This window comes from Plectropomus leopardus, chromosome 6, assembly GCF_026936395.1.
Source record: "Plectropomus leopardus strain MGB_pleo_1.0 chromosome 6, ASM2693639v1, whole genome shotgun sequence".
NCBI lineage: Eukaryota > Metazoa > Chordata > Actinopteri > Perciformes > Serranidae > Plectropomus > Plectropomus leopardus.
Genome location: NC_142181.1, coordinates 24,838,569 through 24,849,721, shown reverse-complemented (window position 1 = coordinate 24,849,721; position 11,153 = coordinate 24,838,569). Strand labels below are relative to the sequence as shown.

The 11,153-nt window shown below is 41.5% G+C and overlaps 1 long non-coding RNA gene across 1 annotated transcript in view; it reads left to right on the top strand.

Annotated features, from left to right (window-relative positions):
* The window catches only part of LOC148189395 (uncharacterized), a 92,735-nt gene continuing 81,582 nt past the window's right edge, over positions 1–11,153 (top strand). The window contains exons 1-2 of the long non-coding RNA XR_015776827.1: positions 1–43; positions 1,243–1,395. This is a non-coding gene — a long non-coding RNA (uncharacterized LOC148189395). The remainder of the gene's footprint in view (positions 44–1,242; positions 1,396–11,153) is intronic.

Sequence of the window (11,153 nt, the reverse complement as noted above, 5' to 3'; positions counted from 1 at the left end):
GTGACAGTGTTGCCGTGCAGACCTATGATGGCTCCCGTGAGAGGTGAGTGTTTTTAAGTTGTTTAAATGATAAACGGTAAGTGATACACTCAGTGTGATGCCCTTAGAATAAAACATCCCAATACGCATCAAAACAATGCGTCGCTCACCACGTTTGCGTCGCGTCGCGCATCACTGCATTTTTTCATGCAGTCACGTGGAATCAACATGCAAGAACGAGGCAGCTTAGACGGAAAGAGCTGAAGAAGGAAATCCAGCTTTGCGGGGCTGATTCAGAAAACTAACAGGTGAATAGAAATGTCAAGCAACCATTTCCTGCATAATTCATTTAATGTGAAGTAGGCCCATTTTCTTAGAAACATTTTTAAAAGATGTAGGTAGGCTGAAAAGTATTTTAAAATGTATATTCCAGACAATGGTGAATACAGAGCTTATTATATCTTCTGTTAATACGTTTCATCTTTAACAAAATGTTAAATAAATTGCTGATCTGGAGGGAGTTGAACACAAGAGCTGCAGTTCAGAGAGCGATGGAGAGCCTGGTGAGCGATAAAGTAAATTATTTCTATAAGCTGTAGTGAAATATAGGATGGTAAGACCAGACAATGTCATGAAATCCTACATGACATTTTGAAACTGTATTCATATATTTAACTTACAAAACTAGACAGGTCTGTTGCCTTCTCTTGTCTAATGGGGCTCAGTCTTCACCAGCAATTACTTAGGCAAGCACAAAGTTGACATTATTTGCCATAGGATTTTCAAAATAAGCACCATATTTGCAGTGGGCAAAGTGTTTAGACAGATGGCATTAAAGCTGAAAAAAGTGCATTTTCAGAGTGGTCTTTATGTTTGCTAACAGTGTGCAGTTTATTTTATTTTATTAATCTTTAAAATCCAAATAATTAACAGATTTAAAATTGATTTGTGGGTAGTTAAATGACTGTATTTGACACTGTTTAGGCACATGCTGATAAGTGATATGGAAAACGGGTTGGGGGGGATTACCCTATTTTCAGGTTAAAGCAACAGATGTCTGTACATGCCCCTGAAGAGAACAGTTAAAATATACATCAATGCTGTACAATTAAGCAATACATCTTATGGTTAGAATGAAATAGTAGCTAAAGGAGACTTGTGGCAGCATACACTCTTTCCTCACTGGGAACAACTGAAAAAGATGAAGTGTGTGAGGCCTTTCTGTTTTTTGACAGTTATTGATGTGTGTGTGTCCTCATTCAGCTCAAGGTGTTGGAAGATTTTGAGGACCGTGGTGGGACAGAAAGGCCAAGTGGACAGGTTTGATTTTGCATGAACAAGAACCTCGAGCTGATTGTGAAGGACTCTGCAGTGGCACCAGGGTGGGACAAGACTCGCAGAGTGACACTGAGACAGGTGAGTACAACTGACTCTCCAGATGAGAATGTCAACAATCACTGAATTGTCTTGCAATGTTGTGTGTGAGCTCGGTATATGAAAACTGTGCTGTTGCTTCTTTGCTGTAATATGTTTACTTGGCTGCAGCTGCTGTGCAGTGCATATTGTTGAGGCAGCTCCATGTTGTTTGTCTTGGTGATGTTTTATCCTGCTGTTAATTGATTCTATAAGTGTCACATTATTCCAGTTTTTGGGGCTTAATATTGTTTTGTGCACCCGCTGTGGTTTCCATAGACCTTAAATTTATTGTCAGCAATGTTTGTCTGAGTTTTGGCTCTTTTCTGGTCAATTCTATTAAGGCTACATTGATAAAGAGTGTTTGTATAGCATGAAACTAACTGATAATCTGTTGTATGCACAGGTTGCAAAGTACAATTTATAGAAAAGTAATTCACTTTTGGTGTGGACATAAGGGGCCATGTTGCTGATGTTCTTCCACTTGTGTGTATGTGTAACATTTAATGCAATATTTTGTAGCATAAATATGTTCCACCCGCCCCTTTTCCTTTTTAAAAAAATGCACCACTGTAACATTTAATCAAAGTACATTTTAACTCACCCGCTACTTAGTTAAAGTACACACAAGTCATTTTACTTTTTTACTAAAGAAAACTTTTTTTAAAGTAACATTTTTACTGGAGTGCAATAGTTCTAGTACTCTTTCTCAGACTGTCTTAACACTTACTTTGTTGACTACCATGTGATCATAACTGATAGAACTAATGGCCAAAACTATGGCAATATTATCCTTTAGAGCTGCATTATTTGATTTTTTTTTTTTTTGCCAACACTGACACATTCTTAAGGTGTCATGTCAAATGTGTTAACATAGTTGCCTATCAGGGGTATACAGTGTGACATATATGTTGCACAGAAATTGCTCTGTGCAGTGAAAGAAAAAAACGTGGTAGCACCCATGCTATACAGCTTTGCACTGCGTATGCGTGTTGCTGTCTGGGATACAGCCCCCCCCCACACACACACACATACACTTCTTGCGTCCATGCTATGTGCTTAAGCAATGTTAATGATAATAAGAAATAGATAGCCTAAATATAATTAAAACAATGTCTGCATTTCTCCGGTATTATATTCAATTGAAAGGTCATAGAAAGTAACGTAAACTTCCCATAACACTAAAGTTGAATCAACTCAAACTACAGTGGACTTACTTGATACTTTTATACTTCTGCTACTATTTTGTGTCCTGTGCAACAAAACTTGCAAGCTCTGTAGCGTCAGACCTATGTGCAAAAAAAAAGAAATAATGTACAGCCCGGCTTATGTGCGTTTCCAGCAGATACAGAGCAACATCAGCATCCATTCATCAGAGCTGTATTTACATTCACATTCACAACATAGTCAGTAGTCACTTACTTAGCACTGTAGGCTAGTATTATCTTGGTCTCGTATCATATATATCGTACTGACGTATAAATTACTCCAATGACTTTTATCATTGGTGATGATTATCAGTGACATATTTATATTTCATGCTGACTCAGCACTTAATTCTTGTATGTACTGTAGCGACTAGGATCATCAGTCAGTGATCACTGTTTTTTCTCCAAGGCTGCTATCTTCAGTGCCTGTTACCTCGTCTTTGTATTTTGTCTTTTGTATTTTTCCTGTGTCCCTTTGATGCCTTGCTGCAAAACCAAGTGCCTATTGGGGACAAATAAAGTTGAAATTGGCCAAGTGATGATGTTCTGTCAGTGCTGGATAATATGCAAAAAAAAATTGTGATTATTTTGACAGATATTGCAGAATGCGACATGAGTCACGATTTTTGTGGCAACAGTAATTTCTGTATTTCATTTTCACTGCAAAAACTATCCATTAAAATGATAAGGATGTGTTTTTTTGGGGGGGATCTATACCAAACAAGCATGTTCCCATTAACGTCTGAAATATGATTTGTAGACCAGGGCATCTTGGCAGCTCCAGAATGCTTCATTTATAATGGTACCTTTTGCAAAAAAAATGCAGCTCTGGTGATTTGGATATTACACTTGGCCTTATTACAGTTTTTGATAACTTTTAGATCAGTTGTGCAACTCTAAATGAATTGCAGTTTTCTCTCTCCTTTTTGCTCCATTTGGGTCTCCACCAACATCTTAGAAAAATATCTGGTTCTTTAGCTGTTGCATCCTCCTACATTCACATGATAACTACCTACTCTGACTGTCTGCTGTTTGGCTCTGAGCAGGTAGTGTACAGTATCTGAAAGCAGCAGGAAATGATGCAGATGAGAGCAGTAGGAGTGAACCAAAACAATAGTTTGCTGGAAAGCTTTGCAGAGTTGAGAGCAACACCACAGTGGGATCATAATTTTCTGTGCTTTTATCACTATAAGCTACCCCTTTTAATATTTTTTTCTTCTTATATTTTTTGGGATAAAATCGTTGAGTAGCTAAATTATTGACTTAAGCAAAGACTGATTTCAGGCATTAACTGTTGATCTTTGGCATGCAGAGAAGGGGTTAGTGGTTCAAAAGTACTGTAATAAAGGACCTCACAAGTATAGAAATACAAACATATATCTGTGTGTGCGCTTCTGAGTGTGTGCTGTCACGCTTACATGCAAGTTCGTGTATATTGGAGGGTATAAGAGGTAGAGATTACACAGAGATAAGAGCAGCCAAAATGGCCTCAGGAGTCCAGCGTGGACCTGGGCGAGGAAAGCAAGAGGAAATGGGTCCAGAGGCCAGACTCAGCTGTGTATATATTCTGCGGGGATCTGAAAGTGGCCGTGTACCCATCCTCCCCTGCCTCCCACCACCCACTCCCCCGTTCCTTCCCTCCCTCCTTCGCTCTGTTGGCCAGCGCCACTCCGTGCGTCTCAGGGCAGATTTCTCCCACAGTTGGGAGTGCTGGTTGTGTGGCGGCCTGTTTATACTGGAGCGTGGACTTCCTAGTGGCAGCCTGCACCTATCTAAACATCCCCCCGGCCGCTGCTCTGTGTTCCCGGCCTCGCACAGCCTCCCCCCACCTCCTCCTCCTCTTCCACCCGCCTCATCTCCACCCGGCTCACTCTGCTCTCTCTCACACCCTCTTTCTGCTTTATCACTCCTTCATTCCCGTCATCCTTACCCACTGTTCATCTTTCCCTTTTTCTCTCTGATTTCTCTTCCTCCTTCTTGTGTGCTCTTCCTTATTTTATGCGCGTACATCTTTCTCATCATGTTTTTCCTTCATTGCTGCTTTTTCTCATGATTTAGTGCCTCTTGCACTTTCACCCTTGACTTTGTTGTGCTGTTGTAGAGAGAAAAAACAGGATACAGTGGATATAGGATGAATTCTTCAAAGCAAAATCTCTTTATTGTTAAAGTGCTGTTTTCTTTTTTACTGTTCATATACTACTCCATGTTACTACGATATTTATGTAGTTAAGTTTAAAAGGTATAGTGTTTACCATGCTTACCATTTTGGGCTCAGGGTGATGCACATGTCATCAGTTTTGCAATTATAGTATTTGTCCAAAGTATTTGATAAATTGACATTTTGATGATTGAGCTATTTAGAAAGGTTAAGGGATCAGCAATGTTATAATCATCCTGAGGGGAATGTTGAATGTCTGTTTTAAATGTCATAGCAATCCATCCAATATTTGAGAAAGATTTATCCGATATTTCCAAAAAAGGTCAAATTGCTGGTGTCATTCATGGAATAGTCAAGGTATCATCAAAGTCTGCGCTCAATTATGTGCCAATTCATTGAGAAGATGTTATAGATAATGTATATTCCATTGGATTAAGTTATAGATTTGACCTGCTGGGGGCTCTAGATGAAAAGTCAGGGGACACAAACATCATTTGAATTAATCCTCTGTGGAACATGAATGTCTGTGCAAAGCTTCATGGCAGTCCATCCAATAGCTGTTAAGATATTTCAGTTTGGACCAAAGTGGTGGACCAAGCAGCCAACAAATATACCAACATTGCCATCCCGACAGTCTCGCTGCTTGTTTGGCTAAAAAATATTGGGTTTTTTTAAAATATTTTTTTTTCTGTTTGAAACATCATATAATCACACCAAAATGAGCGTACACATTTACAAAGATCTGCTAGAATGGCAAAAATAATAATAATGGTTATGCTTCTTTAAAAAAAAAACAAAAAACAGAGCTCTGCAGAGAAGATGTTTTCTGTTATACTGGTATGTTTTCAGGTTCTCTGTATAACTGCGATATTCTAAGAACACGCTGAGTAAATTTAAAAAATTTGGCACAAACGTCTACTTGGACACAGGAATTAAATTATTAGATTTTGGAAGTCATAGGTGTAAAAATCCTGCATAAATGTTTATTACTTTTGTTAAGTTCGGCTCAGGCAAAAATGTGCACTTTTCTGTACTTTAAATTTATTTTAGTTTCATTTTTTATTTAATGAAGAATAATGTAATGGCAAAATAAGTTTTGGTGGGTTTTTTCAAAATCAATACCGATAATGCACGCTTTATTGAACACATATCAAAAGGTATTTGAATTAATTATCTGGGTATTTCAACACACATAACTGAATCGATATCGAAGCAACTGGATCAATATCGAATCGAATCGAAATCGAATTGAATCATGACCCAAAGAATCAAAATTGAATTGAATTGTGAGGTTCTTGACAATACCCAGCCCTATAAGTCACTGTTACCTTGTTAATCCCATTCTTGGGAATGCGATATCTCAAGAAAGCCATGAGTGAATTTCTTCAGATTTGTCACAAACATCCACTTGAACTCAAGGTTGACTAGATTTTGGTAGTCAAGGGTCAAGGTCACTGTGACCGTGCATCTGTTTCATTTTGGTGAATGTGATATATCAAATACACTCTCTGTAAATTTACTAACACAAATGTCCACTTATTCAAAAATGAGCTGATTAGAATTTGTTTGGTTGAAGGTCATATACATATACATGCAGACACGTCAGACATATAGCACACCTCCTCTTTGTTTGTTTATTTGTATGATTATCCGCTATTGTCGAAGGAGCAGCAGCAGGATATCTGGTGTAACACAATAGCGGGGTCCGTTCCCCAGAGAACCCTCTGCTCTGCACTGTAAGACCAGTGGAGCATCCAACTTAGCATTATCGCTTTGTCCAGGGAACAGCCCACTCTCCGCAACACTTGCCTTGAGGCACGCTAAGAATACTGCATCATGGGGTGTTTATGTGTGCAGACAACTGGTTTCATTCCCACCCTCTCCACCTTCTGCATTGGCAAGGCCTTATCTTTGTCATGGTTTTACACTGTTGAAGAATGAGGCTTCTCAGGGGATCCCCCCCCCCAGCCCATTTTGGGCGGTTTGGTTGGTGTGAGTGGTGGTGATTGAATTATTTGTTCTGGTGTAGTCAGTCCGAGGTCAAGTATGTTGGACAAGCAATGACTGTGCAGTCTCCCAGGACATGTGTGCATGTTCATGTTCACTCGGGTTTGGGTGAAGAATGTGTGTACAAACTGTGGGTGAAGTTGGGAGTGTGAAGTATGGCGGTCCGGCGAGAGCACGGCCAGAGAAAGCTCCAGTGAAAGCGCGCCCTTGCTGACAGATGAATTGCTCTAATTAGAAATCCATAACATCCTGCCACATGGCCGCCTTATCCCCAGCACACTTCCTGCTCTGGGCCAGGCTGACGACAGCCAGCCCCGCTCCTTCCGTCACTCCAAGCGAGGGAACGAATCGACAAACGAGTGTCTCCTCCAGCACATGCCCCAGGCGCAAGTCCTATCTGTCAGTCCCCCCTTTTCTTGGACCACGAGTGAGCATATGTCAGTGTGCGTGTGAGTGTGTGCGGGAGTGTTTGTGTGTTGCATGCATGTGTGTGTGTCATCCCAACCCTTTGTGTCTGGGGTCTTGCTCAGCTGGCTGGCTCACTGTCTCTATCACTTCCTCTGTTTTTTGCCACTCTCTATCACACTGCTGCTCTATCCGTCTGCCTCCTCCAACTCCCCCTCCATTCCTCCTCCCTCCTCCCAGGTGTCTGGATGGGGGGCATGTGTTGAGGGAGTCCAGAGACCAGCACAGGGAATACAGATGATAACAGAGGTTGCGGGTCTGGCTCATGTGTGAGGAGGGTTCTTGCTCTGGCAGGAATAGCGGTGCCAGCTCGTTGGATAAACAGCAGGCCAGGAGACAATCTGCTCTGCACATTAAGCAAGACATAACGGAGATCCATGGCCCATCATAAACATTATGCAAAGCTTAATGGCCCCTGCTGAATGCTCTGCATTATCTCTGGCCCATTATGGGATGAATGACTGGGGAGTAAGTTTAATGGCCCTGTAGCTACTAATCTCTGGGCTGATGAGAGGTTTCACAGCAAGTGTTTCTCATAAGACGGTGTTAATAAGTAAACTCTTACAGCATAAGGTGTCTTAATGGGGTGTCTAGCTTCTGCAATCTGCCAAAATAGCTTAATTGCACATTTGGGGGAATTTTACACGTGTCTGTAACACTTTAAGAGGCATGCAACATTACTTTTCTGCTAGAAATCCAGTGACTGTGTTTTATTGATGGCTGTAGAAAATGTCATTTCAGGTGCCGGTCCTGAGTCTTGACACAGGGGGCAACATGGTGAACCATTGACTCTAGAGCTGTTTTTAATGGGCTGCATTCTTCTTTTGCTGTGGATATTTTGCAACTGCCGACGCCTCACTAGCAGTGTGTTTGTGTGTTTCAGTAGTTTGGTTTCCTTTGACTGTGGCTCATGTTTTGAGGATTTAAAATAATAAAATAATATAATATTATAATATTATATAATAATAAAATATGAGTTGGAGTATGTTTTCACCGTCTACTTTAAGGAAAATTAATTTAAGAGAATGGGCACATCGAGGCATTTTATTGTGGCTCACTCTGGCTCTGTTTCCATCAGCCAGTGTTGCATCTTTTTCTGTTTAGTGTGCCATTTCTCTCCTCAGCCACGAATGGGCTTGTGATTCAGTTGTCTGCACAAATTTAATGTGCATGTAACAACGGGTTGCTGGAAATGTACCTAAATGCACCTTTCAAGTTTGTCACACTTGTTCAGCAGGATTTAGATCTTGTTGCTGGCTCTGGTGCAAAGTTTAGATTGTTTTCAGGCTCATCTAACTGTTCAGTGACCTCTTGTGCCCTGTGGATACAGACTCTGTCATGTTGGAGGAAAAAGACTCAGACTAGTATGAAACTTTTTCCAAAGGATGGAAGTAATCACTGAGTATGGTATTGTGTTCCTTGGCATTTATCGTGCCCTCTGAGGGGAAGATTAGACCAAAACCAGAGCAGGAAAACTCAGCCCACCTGCTTTTAATATACCTTTTATTCCTCATTTTACGCTGGCACTTTTTATATTGCAGTCTTTATGTAATGGGTAGAAAAGTTTAAAGTGAAATGTCATGACACAGACACCCTGGAGCTAAGCATCTTTTACAGCACCATCATATTTTTGTGTTGAGTAAAGTGATGGAATTTCAAAATGCGCACAAACACACTGATGTAAAATACAGCAGCAGCAGACATGCACATTTACAAGAGATGCTCAGGCTCTGCGGTCATACACACATACACAATGCCGCAGTGTAAGGTTCGCTGTGGTTTACGCAGGCTGGACCGCTACCATTGTTTTTATCCCTTTTGTCTTTTCAGTGACCCTGCTGCACGCTCACAAACACATGAGTGTACACGCAAACACAACCGTGGTGTGTGAGCGCCCACACGCATGCACATACCAGCATACATGTATTTCTGGCTCCATGTTTAAAGTATGCAGTTTTTGTATGTGTGTGTCAAAAAAGTAAAGGGAGGGGGGAAACAGGCAATGGAGAAGGGAAAAGTGGGACAAGAGAGAGTCAGAGAAAGAAGGAGAGAGTTGAGCCACAGAACAACGCTGCTGCGAGCAGCTGTGGCACTCCCAGATTTCCCCCTGATTGCTTTCAGCTGGTACTTGAACCCTGGGCCTTTTGGGTTTTGGAGGCCGGCCCAGACCCCACAATCCCCCCAGCGCCCCATCCAGCTGCCTGACCCCTCCCTGACCCCGTGCCGAGGATAGGAAAATACGAGCTGTGCCAAGCCAGAGAGACTCTTTTATTTTGCCTGCTGGCATGCTGCCGGTGACCAGGGCTTACATAATGGGAAACATAGCAGGACCCAGGAGAAAGCAGCCCCTGCCCCCCTTTCTCTTTTTCCTCACCAATCGATCCTCCCCTTTCTCCCCATCTCCTTTTCTCCTCTTCTTCATTTCTTTTCCCACTTGGCTCCCCTCTCTCTCTCTCGCCCCCACTTGCTCCGTCCTCTTCCTCCCCCCGTGCACTCTGCCTCCCCTCCTGTTTGTGATATATCTTTTTGGGCCCACTCGCCTGGGCACATTTATTACAGACAGCCTCGACACAATCCTGAAGTCGAGCCACCAGCAACACAACAGCACGGCGCACACTCAACAGACACACTCAAACGCACAGGCGCACACACGTGTGGGCGTGTGTTTGCATACTCTGAGGCATTTACAGCTTGTGTTGTGCGTTCTTGTGTCGAGAACGTTAATGGAAGAATGTACATGTGGTGATTAAAAGTTACCTCCACATGAGGACATAAAGAATAGTGATACATTATAGAATATAATGGTAATTTAATGTTTTTACCGCTTGTTTTATGTCCTCGGTGTGGTTATGTGATGTGTTGAGGTTTTTGTTTTTTTATTTTAGCTCACAAAGCAAATTCCTATCAACCATGTTGTAATGGTAATAAAGAATTGCCATTAAATTAGGAGAAAAAAACCCACCATGCTCTGTTCGGCATCAGTGTATTGTTTCTAAGTCAAAATCCATTCTAGCTTCTCTTTGGTAAAGAGATGTCAAATGCATGGTTGAATCTTCCTTTGCTATTATTTTCGTTGGCATACTTTGGGATTACAGATCCTGTCTGTTGCCATTTATTGGGTTTAATTTTATGACCCTCTTTATTAGAATTCATTTGGAAAAACGAGCACTTGGTATATCAGCACTTGGGTTTTCTTTTCTGTCTGAACTAAAAATGGAGGAGCAGGGCAGTTTGTCAAACCTCTGAACTGCCAAGTAACCTTTCCACTCATGTTAGCCTCTCGATTTGATAAAGTCCACTGGGAGCCAATTTGGAGGTGATCATAAACCAATTAGTTGTACAGTGTTTTTGCTTGCGATGACATCACCAGACCACAGTGCTCCGGTTTAGTGAGGTCTAGACCGGCTCACCACAGCTGAGGCACACACCACAGAAAATAGGTGGCCTGTGTGACTGCTTTGTAAAAACCCCAAACAAGAGTTTAGGGACTATTAGTGCTATTTTAGTTTGATTCACGCTTGATTGGGAATCATTATAGTACAGATGGTTGAAACAGTGCAATGGTAAATGCACATGAGGCAAGCAGGCAATCCTACTTCAAGGATAATTTAAATTTATCACAACTGGGGCATTTTTTAATCATGTCATTGTAATTTTTGTACTTTTTTATTGTTTCTATCAGTCAGGAAAACATCAAAGTCCCTTGATTTGGGAACCTGGCAACATTGCTTTCAAGAACTCGGATGGGGCAAGGAAACAACCTAATGATTAGTGTTGTCAAAGATGCTTGCTAGTGCCGAAGATCTGTGGCTGTGGACAAAACCTTTTAGACTATATTTCCGTGAGCTGTTTTAAAAGTTTTTGATCTTCAGTAGGAAAGAAAGGACCTGGATCTGACAGCCACAGACAGGCTGGGGCGTCAG